General features: G+C 44.9%; 1 protein-coding gene across 3 annotated transcripts in view; it reads right to left on the reverse strand.

The window, feature by feature from the left end:
• The window catches only part of CELF1 (CUGBP Elav-like family member 1), a 111,937-nt gene that overhangs the window by 35,201 nt on the left and 59,598 nt on the right, over window positions 1–17,138 (reverse strand). For 2 of the 3 annotated variants that reach the window (XM_049779673.1, XM_049779675.1), the window contains one exon: window positions 6,312–6,351. The exons of the other annotated variant lie outside the window; for it this stretch is intronic. The gene's annotated coding sequence lies outside the window, so the exon portion shown is untranslated. The remainder of the gene's footprint in view (window positions 1–6,311; window positions 6,352–17,138) is intronic. 3 annotated transcript variants of the gene reach the window in all.

The raw sequence follows: 17,138 nt of genomic DNA on the forward strand, positions 1-17,138 counted from the left end.
AAAGAGGTAAATGAACAGACTCCTAAATGTACAGTTACTTTTAAAGGAAAGGGGGTAGGGTGGGCGAGGGTATGAGCAGTCTAGTCTGAGCAGAGGCCTGACAGCTGTAAGCATCTGGCTAGGGGTAGAAGAGACTATCTGTCCAGACACATATCACCCTAAACCAAGAAACTATGTAGTAGCAGGTAATGATTTCTATTTTCCCAAAGACCCTGGCTCACTTAATCTACTACTTTTCAGAGAAAAGGCAAAGAAAGCTCTCTGCTAGCCTTTTAGAGGAAGAAGCAAAAACAGCAGCAAGTGAAAGCAGACAGTGTAACTAGCACCCAGTGCACAGCGAGCCTGGCTGCCAGACAGGCATAAGATAGTAACCCTAGCTGGGACCGCTTTCCTTACTGTTGGGTTTGTCCTAGTTTCTCTCAAGGGACACTGGAACTCAGCACAGAAAGTGACAGAGACTGAGGAATGAACTATGAGGTCAGCCAATGACCAAATACTGTAAAATCATGTTTAACACTAATGTATAGTGCAAGAATACCATTAATTGAATCAACAGAGTCCAACCACTGGTGGTTGTTTCTGCTGCTGTAAAAACATGAGTTTTAATTAATAATTTTTAATTAATACCCCTGGTTTTAAGGAAAATCTATGAGTCCTCAATATATTAAATGTTCAGCAAAACCTTACCACAAATTTTGCCAAGCCACAGATAGGGAAGCACTGATTTGGAGTTATACCAAAAATTCCATTCTGGGATTTATAAAGGAATAGTGCTTAAAATGCTGGAAATGTAGAGGCCAAAACAGCACAAGGGTTAAGGTGCTAATCTTGCATATGTGGTCAACCCCAGTTCAATCCCTGGCATCACACATGGTTCTCCGAGCAGAGATCCACAAGGAGTGAGTGACCCCTAAGTACAGAGGGAGGAGTAGCTCCCGAACCTGGTCAGAGGTAGCCTAAACCAGTGGTTGGCAACCTTGTTTTTCAACTGAGCCAAATCTCGCCAAAACCACGATTGAAATTTATTTTGAGAGCCACACAGGGCGCACACTGACAGAGGCTAGGAGCAGAGTCCTGAATCCTGGAGCGGCCGTCCGGCACACAGAAGAGCCAAATTAAAAGTGTAAAGAGCCATATGTGGCTCGAGAGCCGCAGGTTGCCGACCACTGGCCTAAACCAAGCCCAACACACCCACAATTAGATCTTAAAAGATAAAAATGTTAATACATGAAAGAAATAATTTCTCAGGGCCAGAGAATTAGTGCAATGCATTGTAGCACAAGCCCTGCACGTGGAAGCCTGAGTTCAAGCTCCGAGTATCACGTGCAATCCCCCTCAAGCACTAATAGGCAAGGCTGGTGACTCGGCATCAGTTGGCCCAAATACCACCTAACTACTAGGGCTGACATTATAGGCCCAAACAGTTTGGCTCATCTCTCATGAGGAATCACTGAGTGCCCTGAAACTCCAATACCCCAAGGGACAAAAAATATTTTAATTAAATTCAACATGCTTGGGCTGGAGATAATACAATGGGTAGGATGTCTGCTTGCCCTGCCTGTGGCTGCTGACCTAGGCTTGATACCCAGTACCCTATATGGTCCCTCAAGTCCTGTTAGGAGAGATTCCTGAACACCCAGTAGTAAGCCCTGAGCACAAGTGGGTGTGCCACCACTCCCCAACCCAAAATGATGAAAACAATAAAGCAGATGCTAATGGAGAAGTAAAAAACAAGAATTAGGGGTCAGAGCAAGTAAGATGCTTGCCTTGCACATAGCCAACTAGATTTGATCCCTATATAATTACTTAACGCCTGATTCCTGAATGCAGTCAGGAATAAGCCTGAGCACTGGGGAAGTGGGGTGAGGGGGCGCCCCGCAGGGGAGTTAGGGGGGGTAGGAAGTGGAGAAGAGAAAGAATAAATTGTACTAGAGAAAGTAGAGGTAAGAGATTTGCCTTACTCACAGCTAGCCTGGGTTTGAGCTCTGTACCTCACTCCATATGATATCCCAGCACTGCCAGGAGTAATCCCTAACCATAGAGAGCAAAGAGTAAGCCCTGTGCATAGCTGATATAGGCAAAGGGTGGGAAAGAAGAGAATTAAACAATCCTAGAGGGTCTGACAGGAGGGACAGCACAGCTGTAGGGCATTTGCCTTTCATGCTGCCAACCAGGTCAGAGTTCAATCCCTGGTGTTGAGTTACACCTTATTTTACCTAAAATAAAGTTTATCCCTGGTTTCTTTGTATCTGTTTGTTTACAACTTGGTTTCACCCAAAACAAAGATTGTCTTACTCGTAAACCTGTGTGGGTTTATTGCCTCAGCCAGGGGTGATCGCTGTACTCAATAAAAAAAGGTAGTTCTGGGGGTCAGCGAGGTGGCACTAGAGGTAAGGTGTCTGCCTTGCAAGCGCTAGCCAAGGAAGGACCTCGGTTCAATCCCCTGGCGTCCCATATGGTCCCCCCCCAAGACAGGGGCAATTTCTGAGCGCTTAGCCAGGAGTAACCCCTGAGCATCAAACAAGTGTGGCCCGAAAAACAAACAAACAAAACGAAAAACAAAAAAAGGTAGTTCTGGCAGGCAGAGAGTTCCATACTAGGTAGAAGATGGCCAGACTACATTTGTTTCACCCTCAGCTGGCCTGGATTGTTTCTTGTGCGACCTAATTTAGACCTGATTCCGACTTGTTCACCTGGGCTTGAAGATATGGGGCGTGGGGTGATTTTACACCCGGCATCCCATATGCCCCACCTCCCAGCCTGTCAGATGGGATTTCTGAGCATAGAGGCTAGGAGTAATCAGTGTTGCTGGGAGTGCCCCCCCCCTAAAAAAAAAGCCTAATCCCAGAAAAAATTTTCCGTTTTTCCTTTTTGTTCTCTTCTTTTTTGTTTGTTTGTTTGTTTGTTTGTTTTTTTGAGGGGGGCTACAGTTGGCAGTACTCAGTAACTCAGAAGTTACTCTGCTGGCTCTGCACACAGGACTCAACTCCTGGCTGTACTTGAGGAAGTGGACGGATGCCAGGAATTGAACCTGGGTCAGTGACATGCAATGCATGCTGCTGTGTTATCACTGGGTCCAGGAACACAGTCCAGGCTTCCCTGCCAAAAGATGCATTATAAAGAGATGGCGGCAAGACTTAGTGTGCAACACGAGGTCCACTATACAGTTAGCTATGACCTTCCCTCAGCTGCTATAACCTTGCCCCACCTGTCCTCTCCTATGAACTGATGGTTTCCTTTTCCTTCCCTGGTTGTTTATCTGTCTCAGCTTTCTTTGCTTGGAATATTCTCTACTTTTTTTTTCGAAGGGTCGCAGATGAAAACTTGATTTTACGTGAGTGCAGGAATAATCAGGCTGCTGTAGCAGAGAGCCAGTAGATAAGAAGAACAGGCAAAACAGAGGCAGCACATTTGCAATTTAAAATACTGGGATGCAAATTAAGAGTTTAGAAACTAGATCTGAAGATTCTGTTTTGCCATGAATGAAGAAGAAAAACTAGCTGGAAAAGGTGCCCTGGAAGCTTACACCAACATTGGATTATCTATTCTGATGGATGAAACCTAGGAGTTCCATGACACGTGAATAGACTTTATACATCACCCCAACAATCTAATGGGTTTTAAAGGACAAAACACTTAAGCCAAGCTACATGAACATTGAAGGAAACCAAAGCCCAAAGCCCACTGCTGAATCTAAGAGAACTTGTGTCATTAAAAATCATCAACAGTCTATATGAGAAAACATGTTAAAATCTAGGGGTAAGTTAGAATCTCAGATAGGTAGGCTGATTAATTTTCCCAGTTAAGATGATTGAAAGAATGCAGATGAAAAGCAAGCAGCTGGAAACAACCAACCAAATACAGGAGTTTCTTGCCTTGAGTCCTACAAACCCTAGTTCAAAACCCCAGAACCACATATAAATATATGTGTGTGGTTTTGAGAGTGCCACTAGGGGTCACTCCTGAGCACAGGGCCAGGAATAGCCAGGAATAACTTGATGCCCTACCCAAAACCCTCCCCAACTACAAGGGCAGCAACCAGATTAATTTAAAATTAATTAATGTTAATTTAAATTTTTACCTTTAAATTTTTCATAGACTAGAATTACAGATCAGAAAACCCAGTGCTTTAAGTACAGTTCGTTGCTGCCAGAGATGTTTCAAAGACTAAAGCAAATAATTTGCAGGCTTGAATCCCCAGTAACCAATCCTGAACAAAGCAAGTAACAACCCCTGAGCACAGAGCCAGTGTGGCCCAAAACAAACTGAGACTGGCCCAGGGAGATTGCTCCAGTGGTGGATCACAGGCCTACCATTGTGAGACCCTAAAATGGATCTCTGGCACTTCAGCATCATCCCTTCCCTGCAAGAATCAGTTTATGCTCCTTATGGGCCCTGAGCAACACAGAGGACTCTCGTTAAAGAAAATAAAACTAGTGGGGGTCCGGAAATATAGTATACTTGGTAAGATCCATACTGCAGGAGGTTGACCCGGGTTTAATAACCAACACCCTACATGGTACTCCAATCCCCACCAAGAGTGATTCCTGAGCACAGAGTCAGGAGTAAAGTTCTGAAAACCCAGGATATGGGCCCCCAAAAAGTGGGTCTCCTAGAAAATTTCAACCAGTATCTTATATACTTAATACCTATCTAATTCTCTCTGCATCTCTCTTTTGGGGACCCTTTTATTTTTCAAATATATTAAACATGATTATTAAAACATTTTTTAAAATCCTTGAGATTTATTTGGGGTAGCAGGGGGAGGGGCATTTGAACCACAATTACTTCTGGCTCCAATGCTCAAGGATCACTCTTGGGGACCAAACGTAATGCCTGGATTATAGCATTCAAGGCAAGCACCTTAAGTTCTGTACTTTCTCTCTGGACCCCTCCTCCCAATTTAAAGTTTAAAATTACTTTGCTAAAAGGCACTGAGAGTTTTGTAATGTAATGGTTTAAGTTGGCATGGCTGTAAAATTATGTGGCATACAGAGGATATGACAATGGCTGATGGGAAAAATTACCACCCTTTTGAGATCTAGAAAATTTAAGCTCCAGAGTACAGGGTTAAGGCACTGTCTCACATGTCACTAGCTCCAGCTGAATTCCCAGGGACAAATGATCCCCAACCCTCTGACCTGTCTCAGGTAACCCTAACATTACAGGGCCCAAGAAGTACCAAAGCCTTGAATCCAAGCATTGAATCATTGCCTTAGATAGCCAAAAATCATTGTTAAGGCATGAGGACTCCACTTTGGAGATACAAAGAAGTTTGTTGTTGTTTTTTTAATTGTGTTTTTTTTTTTTTTTGCTTTGATATTTTGGTTCATACTCACTGATGCTCAAGGGTTATTTCTAGATCTACACCCTGGAATTACTCTTGGCAGTTCTCGAGAAACTATATGAGATGTTGGGGATCAAACTTAAGCTAGCTGCATGCAAGGCAAATACCCTACCTGCTGTACTCTCTCTAGCCTTTTTCCCCTTTTTTTTTGGGGGGGGGGGTCACACCCAGCAGCGCTCAGGGATTACTCCTGGCTCTATGCTCAGAAATCGCTCCTGGCAGGCTCGGGGGACCATATGGGATGCCAGGATTAAAACCACCGTCCTCCTGCATGCAAGGCAAAAGCCCTACATCCATTCTATCTCTCCGGAACCTCTCCCCATTTTTTTTAACATTTTCTTTTGCTACCCATAATTATTATTTCCTTCTCCAACAAGAAACAAATAAAAAGACAAAAAAAAAAAAAAAAGATCTTCTATCTTAGTGTATTCAGCATCTTCCTTGAAGTTTTACCACTAATTCTAATAAACAACCTTCAAGTTCCAAGTAGTTTTGGAACTTACTAGTTGGTAACAATATTACTGTTAAAATTTTAACAGGTGTTAAAAAAATTAGTTTGCTGAATGAATTCTGGTCTAGGATATACACTTAATACGGTATGAAAGGAATCCACTCACTTGGGGGTCTCCCAAGCATAAAGTAGAATAATGGGAAGATAGCTGCACTGTGAACTATACTGGGTGTCTCCCCAATCTCTCTCTAAGACCTCCTCCTTCCATCCCACCCTGGCGGGGAGGGGGGGGAGGAATTAAGCTATCCAGTGAAACAGCTAAAGAGAAAGTTGGCCAACACCAGGAAACTAAGAAACCAGTTCTAGCTTCCCAAGAGTGGGAACTTCTATCTCAATACAGGGGGGGAAAGGGAAGCCATCACATCTTGAAGGAAATTTTCCCCTATCTGCACAAGCTCATGCAGGGAAGGTCAAGAGATGCCAGAGAACACACCCACCCAGGTTAGCCCATACCTGTGGCTTTCCACCTCCCTCTCTGGACTATGTCTTCACTCTAAAAAAACCAAGAAAACAAAAGTAAGTGGGCTATGCCTGCCTGCCTGCCTGCCTGCCTTCCTTCCTTCCTTCCTTCCTTCCTTCCTTCCTTCCTTCCTTCCTTCCTTCCTTCCTTCCTTTTCCTTCCTTCCTTCCTTCCTTCCTTCCTTCCTTCCTTCCTTCCTTCCTTCCTTCCTTCCTTCCTTCCTTCCCATTCCTTCCTTCCTTCCTTCCTTCCTTCCTACCTCCTTTCCTCCCTCCCTCCCTCCAATTTTGGGCCACACCCGGTGACGCTCAGGGGTTACTCCTGACTATGAACTCGGAAATCACTCCTAGTTTGGGGGACCATATGGGACGCCGGGGGATCGAACCATGGTCCGTCCTAAGCTAGCTCCAGCAAGGCAGACACTCTGTTGCTTGCACCACCACTCCAACCCCTTGCCTACATTTCTTATCATCTCATTTATGTACCGTATTTTCCGGCATATAAGACGACCCCCTAATTTTGCAGTTAAAACATAGGTTTAGGCCTATATTCGCTGTATCAGACAGAACGTTCCTGTGCTGCAACTGTATGTACCACAGTGAGCCAACCACAACAAGCAAAGGTTTAAAGGTTATATACTGTCATAGACTTCCTCTCTGACTCTGGCCAATCTGAGCAGGCTTTTTACAGGGTAGATTCTGGTCCAGAACATTGTCTAATTTGCATGCATCAAAAGCCTGCTTGGATTGGCTGAGTTAGAGAGGCGGTCCAAGCAGCCTTGCAGTAATTGGTGCAGGATCGAGCTGGAAAATTCGTTTTGTGGCAATATTCAGACAATTTTCGTTTAGTGGCATACTGAAACATTTTTCCGGATATACTCGGCGTATAAGACAACCCCCGATTTTCGGTTGACTTTTTTTTTGTTGTTTCAAAAGTCGTCTTATATGCCGGAAAATACAGTAGTTTCTTTCCCCGCCCCCCTTCCCCATTTATGTAGCTTCTTTCCAAAGAAAGTCTGCCACCTTTGAAGATTCAAGTAAAGGAGCCCCACCTTTCCCCCATTTTTCAAAGTACACAATAGTTCAAAGGTACAATAGATTTGACATTTTTTTTTTTTTTTTTTTTGGTTTTTGGGTCACACCCGGCAGTGCTCAGGGGTTACTCCTGGCTGTCTGCTCAGAAACAGCTCCTGGCAGGCACGGGGGACCATATGGGACACCGGGATTTGAACCAACCACCTTTGGTCCTGGATCAGCTGTTTGCAGGCAAACGCTGCTGTGCTATCTCTCCGGGCCCGTTTTGACATCTTTATAAAAGATTAAAGTATCAATTCTGGAAAGTCAGTACAAGCATAGAGGGCACTTGCCTTGCATGAGGCCAACCTGTCCCTGGCAACGCATACAGTCAAACAGAGTTCTGCCAGGAGTGACCCCATAGCACTGTGGCCCAAAAACCAAACAGGGGCCGGAGAGATAGCCTGGATATAAAGCATTTGCCCTGCATGCAGAAGGTCGGTGGTTCGAATCCCAGCATCCCATATGGTCCCCTGAGCCTGCCAGGAGCGATTCTGAGCGTAGAGCCAGGAGTAACCCCTGAGCGCTGCCAGGTGTGACCCAAAAACCAAAAAAAACAAACAAGCAAAACAAAACCCAAAATCACCAACTTAGGGACATCAAAGTAAAAGAGAGAGCTCAGGAGACCCTATGTGAGATCCCTAGCACTCCTTGGTCTCCCCAGCACCAAGAGCAACTGAACTGCTACAGAACAGAGCCATCATTCCTGACCATGGCTCGGTTTGGCCCCCAAATCAATAAGCAAGTAAAACCAACTTAGTAGTGCCAAAAGGTAAGGTGCTGCCCCTGTTTATTAGACCCCTACCATTTGATCCCCAGCACCAGATATGGCCCAGAGTACTGCTGAAATCAGAAATAGTTACTAAGCAAAGCAATAGTGAAAGTGCCCCAAATCCCTAACACCTCTAAAATAACAAAAAAAAAACAATTTAAAAGATGGAAAGTAGGGGCCGGGCGGTGGCGCTGGAGGTAAGGTGCCTGCCTTGCCTGCGCTAGCCTAGGAGACGGACCGCGGTTCGATCCCCCGGCGTCCCATATGGTCCCCCAAGCCAGGAGCGACTTCTGAGCGCATAGCCAGGAGTAACCCTGAGTGTCACAGGTGTGGCCCAAAAACCAAAAAAAAAAAAAAAAAAAGATGGAAAGTAGGAGCTGGCTAGGTGGCGCTAGAGGTAAGGTGTCTGCCTTGCAAGCGCTAGCCAAGGAAGGACTGTGGTTCGATCCCCCGGCGTCCCATATGGTCCCCCCAAGCAAGGGGCAATTTCTGAGCACTTAGCCAGGAGTAACCCCTGAGCATCAAACGGGTGTGGCCTTAAAAAAAAAAAAAAAGATTGGGGCCCGGAGAGATAGCACAGCGGCATTTGCCTTGCAAGCAGCCAATCCAGGACCAAAGGTGGTTGGTTCGAATCCCGGTGTCCCATATGGTCCCCCGTGCCTGCCAGGAGCTATTTCTGATCAGACAGCTAGGAGTAACCCCTGAGCACCGCCGGGTGTGACCCAAAAACTAAAAACCAAAACAAAACAAAACAAAAAAAAAAAGATGGAAAGTAGGGGCCAGAAAGAGAGCACAGTGGATATGACATTTGCCTTGCATACAACAGACCTGGGTTCAATTCCCAGCATTCCATATGGTCCCCCAGCCCACCAGGAGTAATTTCTGAGGATAGAGCCAGGAATAACCCCTGAGCACCACTGGGTGTGGCTCAAAAGCAGAAACAAACAAACAAAAAAAGATGGTTAAGTGTGGGCCAGAGGAATAGGGAAGGGTGCAAGCAGCCAGCCAACCCGGATTTAATCTCTGGCATCACTTATGACTCCCTGGGGCTGTCCTGAGTTAAGCCCCGAGCACTGCTGGGTATGCAGCCCACCCCCACCCAAATCAAATTTTAAGTAGTTTAGAAAAAGACTTGGCCCTAAATATTACAAATAGCAAATGGATTTCCAGTACATCTAGGTCACTGACACAATTGGTTCATAAGAACTAGTTTTGGGTGGGAAACTGCAGAAAAGACTGCATAAACTCGCTACGCATTTAAAGATGGTGTTATTAATGTGAAGACACATGCTTTTCCCCCCAAAGCAACCTTCTGGAATAGGTAGGTGCAGGGCTTAAAACACTTCAGAGGCAACCAAGTTCCTGCCTTGTAAATAATCCAGTACATAGCATCTGTGTATAAGAGGCTCAAGGGCTGTGGGTAACCACTGAAACAAACAAATAAAAATTTTAAGGGGAGAAGGGGTTTAAACTGAAGGTAAAGCAAACAGAGAACCACAAAACCAATGTTTTATTTTTAAACTCAACCAGACAATCTTGCAAGCAAAGACTGCTTCTATACACGGCTCACATCTCCAAACCCTGCCCAGCTATACCACTGTCTCCACAGAACTGCCGCCAAGGGTAATGTCTCCACTAGAAAGTACAAAGAATGATAAAAGTTAGAGCCAGAGCCAAAACATAAGACACTCCAAGAAGAGACATGCTTCTTTTTACTTCTTTTCTTTTTAAATTTGTGGTTTTGGGTCACATCTGGCTAGTTCTAGGTGCTTATGAGACGGTGAGAATCAATTGATAGCCTGAACATGTAAGGCCCGGGCTCTCCTACTGAGCCATATCCCTAGCTCCAACAAAGATGTTTCCTGACAAGCATAAAAAAGGTATCGAAGTGGGCCCGGAGAGACAGCACAGCAGCGAGATGCGGCGTTTGCCTTGCAAGCAGCCGATCCAGGAACAAAGGTGGTTGGTTCGAATCCCGGTGTCCCATATGGTCCCCCGTGCCTGCCAGGAGCTATTTCTGAGCAGACAGCCAGGAGTAACCCCTGAGCACCGCCAGGTGTGACCCAAAAACCAAAAAAAAAAAAAAAAAAAAGGTATCGAAGAGAGTACAGCGGGTAAACTGAGCCAGGTTTTATCCCCAACACCACATATGGTCACTAGCGTCCCATCAGAAGTCATCCTTGGGCACCAGAGATGTGCAACCCCTTCAAAAAATTGGCATTTAAGGGGCCGGGCGGTGGCGCTGGAGGTAAGGTGCCTGCCTTACCTGCGCTAGCCTAGGAGACGGACCGCGGTTCGATCCCCCGGCGTCCCATATGGTCCCCCAAGCCAGGAGCGACTTCTGAGCGCATAGCCAGGAGTAACCCCTGAGCGTTACCGGGTGTGGCCCAAAAACCAAAAAAAAAAAAAAAAAAAATTGGCATTTAAGTATTTTAGCCTGAGTTCTCATGCAGAAAAAAATAGTTTCTGATTTCGCTACATCCAGGGATTTGTATTTCCAAACATTTTTAAGGCAGTCTGATAGCAATAACAAAAAAACTTCTGAAAGCATTTATTGAAACCTATCTTAAAATCGCCAACATCTATAAAGGAACTCATTTACTAACTTGACAACACTTAATTCAATCCTGTATCACTATCAACTTTCAAGGTGGACTGTAGAATCAAATAATTCCCTGGCTTCAGGGTTTATCTACCTATTCCAAGACCCCTCCCAGGAATGGGCGGGGTCTTGCAGGTAAGGTCACACCTAATATTCAGTTCCCAAGACCCCTCCCATTAATGGGCGGGTCTCAGATAGGTACACCAACAGTGGACCAACGCTAAAAACTCAGATGTTAAAATAATCTGCAAAAGGTGTGTACTGTGCATGGTTTTTATTCATAAGTCTCGCCCCCACCCTCTAGAATTTGACTACACCCAAGTAATGCTGGTAGCTTCTCCAAGCTTGGGGAGAAATGCAGCACAAGGGACTCAGACCAAGGCTTCCTGCACGCAGATCCAAGCACTCAGACTGTGGAGAGCTTATCTTTCTGACCTCTGCACTAACTCACTCCAGAAGTCAAGCTGATAAAAAATGTGGCCACCTAGTCTGGAGAGAGTGCAGCGGACAGGTGCATGCCTTGCAAATGGCTAGTACCGGTTAGGCTCTAGCACCCTGTGTGGTCTCTTGAACACTGCCAGGAGTGATCTCTGAGCACAGACAGTGCACGTAGTAAACCCTGAGCAACACTGGGTATGACCCAAAAGAAAACCAAAAAGTGTGGCTACCATCAAGAAGGTGCAGTCTGTATTTTACAGACAGCATTATTTTGAGATGTCTCTGGCATAAAACTTCTCCTTTTGACTTTATTCTGGGAGATATAAGGATATAAAGCAGAGAGGCCAAGGGCTATTAAAGGTAGAATAAATCAAAAATGATAAGGAACTTGATGCTGGGGACAGTATGACAGGTAGGAAGATTGCCTCACTCCTGGAAGTACTGGAGAACCATAGTGATGTCAGGGATTGAACCTGGGTAAGCGGGGCCGGAGAGATAGTTTTTGCCTTGCATGCAGGATGGTGGTTCGAATCTAGGCATCCCATATGGTCCCCCGAGCCTGCCAGGAGTGATTTCTAAGCATAGAGCCAGGAGTAACCCCTGAGCGTTGCCGGGTGTGGACCCCCACCCCCCCAAAAAAAAAAAAACACCACCACAAAAAGAACCTGGCAAGGCAAAACAACCTACCTGCTGTACTGTCATTCTGACCCTCTTTAAATTGCACCAACTTTTCTGCTAGTCATTTAGTTTCTACAAAGATTCTTCTTTCCAGAAAAATGGCTGCTGGTCATTCAGTCACTCTTATTCACTATACATTGAATCACCAACTACAGGGGCCGGAGAGATAGCACAGCAAGCAGCTGATCCAGGACCTAAGGCAGGGGTCTCAAACTCAATTTACCTGGGGGCCGCAGGAGGCAAAATCGGGGTGAGGCAGGGCAGCATAAGAGATTTCACAAAAAAAAAAAAGTCTTCAAACATCATTATTAACAGTTTTAATTATTTCTTCTGAACATGAATAGAACATTGAGTAAAGATCATGAACAGCTCTTCTGAACATGGCATCTTTTGCCTATTCCTTGCTGCCAGAGACTTGACAGCGCTTCTTCTCACAAATCTGAACCACATTTGGCTTTACAGAGGAAGCAGTTGAGACCCTCAGTATGGCTTGAAGATGATCATCATTAAGTCTAGACCTGTACTTTGACTTATGAAGTTCAATGTAGAGAATAACTTTTCACACAAATATGTGCTCCCAAAAAGGCCCATGGTGCGCTTGAACATTCAGGAAAGCTCAGGGAAGCTGGGGGGCAATTCTCTCAAAAATTGCCCATGCATGTCTGCTTTTCCACTAATCTCCCTGAACTTGGCGTTGAGATCAGAGTTACACTGCAGGTCAATAAGCTCCATTTAAAGCACAGGAGGGGCATCTTGGAAAAGGGGTCCACAAAAATTTGGAAAGTGGTCTGTGCTTTTTGAAGTCTGCAAATCTATGATCAAATTCCTTCTCTAGCTTAAAAATAGCACCAACATATTTCTCATCACTGAACGGTGTGCCTGCATCCACAAGTTCCTTGCATGCTGGGAAATGGCAAAGGTTTGTCTGAGAGAACTGGGATTTCCATAACACAAGTTTTGTGGAGAATGCTCTCATATTGTCATAGGCAGCACTGATAAGCTGCCCGGCCTCGTAACATCTTGTTTAGTACATTCAGCTTATGTGTGATGTCAATAGGAAAAGCTAAGTCCATGAGCCATTTGTCATCACTCAACTCAGAAACAGCATTCCCATCCTTCTCCATGAAGGCTTTCACTTCTCTCAACTCAAAAAATATTTTCAGGACATTTCCCTGCTGAGCCAACGTACCTCGGTGAAATAGAGCACATCACCATATTCTGACTCCATTTCCTCTAAAAAAAAAACACGGAACCTCCTGTGCTTTAAGCCCCTGGATCTGATTTGGTTGATGCATTTCACAACAACAGACATCACATTGTCACACGGCAGGCATTTACTGCAAAGGGCCTGCTGTTGGATAATGCAGTGAAGAGCAATGGCCTTCTTTACACCCTCCTCTTCAAGTTTTTTTTTGAACAAGTGCCACCAGTCCATTTTTCCTCCCTGTCATTGATGGCACTCCATCAGTTATTATTCCAACAAACCTCTTCCATGGCAAACCTGCATTCTCAATGGCATCACACAGATGTCGAAATATCTCATTAGCGGTGGTCTGGCCATGCATTGGAATTATTGTGAGCAGCTCCTCTGTCAATTCAAAATTGCAATCAACACCACGGACATAAATTGTGAGCTGTGCAATGTCTGTTATATCTGTGCCCTTGTCAAGAGCAACTGAGTAGGCATCAAAACATTTGGCTTTCTCACAGTTGATGATAAATGTCACTTGACATGTCAGAAATGCGCTCAGGGGCCTACCTCCTAACTCTCAAGGTAACCCCAGGTCACCAGACAAACAGAAAAGTAAGCCTGACTAATTCTAAAAAAATTAGTCGTCCTTTTTATTTTTCCGCTTTGAGATGAATAGTTGACAGGTTTTTCTATTGCTAGAATAGGATAACATAGGGACCGGAGAGAGAGCATAGAAGTAGGGCGTTTATCTTGCACACAACCAACCCAGGATGGATGGTGGTTCGAATTCCATATGGTCCCCTCAGCCTGCCCATTAGTGATTTCTGAGTACAGAGCCAGGAGTAACCCCTGAGCACTGCTGGGTGTGACCCCTCCCCCCAAAAAAAGAATAGGATAACACAAATGAATAATCTGTGTGTGTGTGTGTGTGTGTGTGTGTGTGTGTGTGTGTGTGTGTGTGTGTGTGGTTTTTGGGTCACACCTGGCAGTGCTCAGGGGTTATTCCTGGCTCCAGGCTCAGAAATTGCTCCTGGCAGGCACGGGGGACCATATGGGATGCAGGGATTCGAACTGATGACCTTCTGCATGAAAGGCAAATGCCTTACCTCCATGCTATCTCTCTGGCCCCACAAATGAATAATCTTTTTTTTTTTTTTTTTTTTTTTTTTTGGTTTTTGGGCCACACCCGGTAACGCTCAGGGGTTACTCCTGGCTATGCGCTCAGAAGTCGCTCCTGGCTTGGGGGACCATATGGGACGCCGGGGGATCGAACCGCGGTCCGTCTCCTAGGCTAGCGCAGGTAAGGCAGGCACCTTACCTCCAGCGCCACCGCCCGGCCCCGACAAATGAATAATCTTAAGGTGCCATCAATGATAGTGCATACATTCTGAAACTGAAGGAATTTGGTATTTAAAAGTTATAAACCGGGATCAGAGAAATAGTACAAGAGATAGAGCTCTTGTTTTGCTCTTGTTTTGCACAAAAATAATTCCTGAACACAGAGCAAGCAGTAAACTCTAAGTACTGCCAGATTATGACCCTTCCCCCCCTGTAAATCCTAACTTTTGGGGTGTTCTCTGTCCTTTCTAATTAAGCCTGAGGAAAGAGACAATTTAAGATGAGTATAGGGGCTAGGCACAAACTGTTCTGGGAGTGATTCCTGAGCATAGCCAGGTAGACCCCTCAACCCCCCAAAAATAAAGATAAGACAGATAAAGTCTCTCTAACTATCTAGTAATGAAATCATTGAGAGCACTGAAAAACTAAATCATGGTGACTAAAATTTAAAACAAAGCAAACATATAATCAATCAGCTGAAACTACCACCACTAAGCTCAATGCCTTAAAAGAAAGTCAGAGAACTTAACCAGAACCAACCAGCTCAGTAAATCCTCAGACAAGGGCTTTGGTTAACACCACTGTGAGATATAACAATATCACTAATTGATTTGGGGGGAGGGGGTTGGGCCATACCTGGTGAAGCTCAGCGGTTAATCCTGACCACAAGCTCAGAAATAGCTCCTGCTTGGGGGACCATATGGGACTCTGGGGATCGAACCAAGGTTTGTCCTGAGTCAACTTGCATACAGGGCAAATGCCCCGCCACTGCACCTGCCCCCACTAATTGATTTTTTGTTGTTTTCTGATGATTCCATAGGCCATTTTGCTATAACAAATAATATGAAGTGAATGTGTGCCATCTAGAGGGGGCAGTCTTGGGCGATGGTGGAGGGAAGGTCACACTGGTGGTGGACTGGTGTTAGAACATTGAATGCCTCAACTTGTATTATGAATAACTTTTAAGCATGGTGTTCACATTATTTTAAAAATATATTCCTGGGGCTGGAAAGATAGCACAGCGGTAGGGCTTTTGCCTTGCAAGCACCCAACCCACAACCGACATTGATTAGAATCCCGTATGGTTCCCCAAGCCTGCCAGGTGTGAGCTCAGAGCCAGGAATAACCCCTGAGCACCACAAGGTGTGACCCAAAGAAGAACAAAAAAAAGGGGGGGGATAAACCCTGAGCATTGCTGGGTGTTGCCCAAAACCAACAAAAATCCTTAAATTAAAATGGAGATCAATTAAAATGGCACATTGTAACATATTCAACTGCAATCCCATCATTTATTTCCACAAAGTCTCTTTCCAATGTACATCAGGCTTGGTTTTTGTGGTTTTGGGGTTTTGTTTCATGTGTGATACCCAAGAGGGAACCCAGAGCCTCATACATGCAAGTCAAGTGTGCTGCATCCAGTTATGTGGCTGTTGCTGCTTGTTGTGGTCAAGTGGGAGAAAATGAAACATTTCTGCATGGTGTACAAAATTCCCCGCCAGTTCTGCTTGCTCTTTGGCTGTTATATCCATGATTCAGACTTAAGTTTAGGGTGTCTGACTCCACTGACTGAGTCATCTATGTGTGTCCTCTTTCTGACCCTAACAGTTTATAAATGGATCTCTATCTCATCTCCTTCTCTATTGGCCAGAATGTTCATCTTTTACTTAAAGACAACTTTGCCCCCAGCTTTACAAGACAAATGGTGGTGGGCCAGATAGTACAGGACTGGAGTGATAGTATAGTGTGTGTTCAACCTGGTTTCATTCTGTCCTTAGCACCCAACATGGTTCCCCAAGTAGAGCCCCAGTTGTATATGAAGACATCCAAAAATTAAATAAGTTTAGCTAGAGAGCTGATAGTCTGTGGAGTGGTAAAAGAGATAATTTAAGGACTCTTAATTTGAATTACCTAAATATAGGCCTCAGCAAAGAATGCTTTGCTGATAAAAGTCTTGTATTACTCTTTAGTCTGCCATCTCTCCCAGAGAAAGACAGTCCATAGAGACTTTGCCCTAGCTTCTGCTTCCCTTCACACACGCCTTTTGAAATGTAAAGACTCACTAGGCTTGGTTAGCATTAGGCATGTACTTCTGTCTATTAATAACATCTGCCCTTCCTCCCATGTTGACAGACCCTGAACAATAAATATCATATTTGGAAGACAGTTGGCTCACTCAGTCCGTGAGGCTGGGAGTTCCCGGGCCCCATTCTTTTCTAGATTATGTCTGTCATAGGATTTTGTGTTTGTTTTTATTTTGGGGCCAAACTTGGAGGCACTCCTCCTATCTGGGGGTTACCCCTACTTTTTTGCTCAGAAATTACTCCTAGAGGGCTCTGAGGACCATATGGGATGTCCAGGATCAAACCTGAGTTGACTGCATGCAAAGCAAATACCCTATCTGCTGTGCTATAGCTCCAGCCTACTGTCACGTTTTACTGCTCGCAGAACCCCTGCTCCAGGCCCACTCACTCGAGGTTGAACTCGGGCACCCTATATGAAGAGTGATTCCTGAGTAAAGAGTCAGAAGTGTCCCAAATATTTCAAAGAAGGAAGGAAAGGAGAGAGGAGAGGGGGGGGAGGGAAAGGGAAAGGAAAGGGAAATTGTTTTGTAGGTCAACACTGGTTTAACCTCTGGGCAACACCTCCTTCCCCCCCAAAAAAAGAATCTCAACCCCCAAGCACCATAAGTAGTGACCTCAAAACTCAAGCAAAACACAAATTGTGGTT

This window comes from Suncus etruscus, chromosome 9 (genome assembly GCF_024139225.1).
Source record: "Suncus etruscus isolate mSunEtr1 chromosome 9, mSunEtr1.pri.cur, whole genome shotgun sequence".
Classification (NCBI taxonomy): Eukaryota; Metazoa; Chordata; class Mammalia; order Eulipotyphla; family Soricidae; genus Suncus; species Suncus etruscus.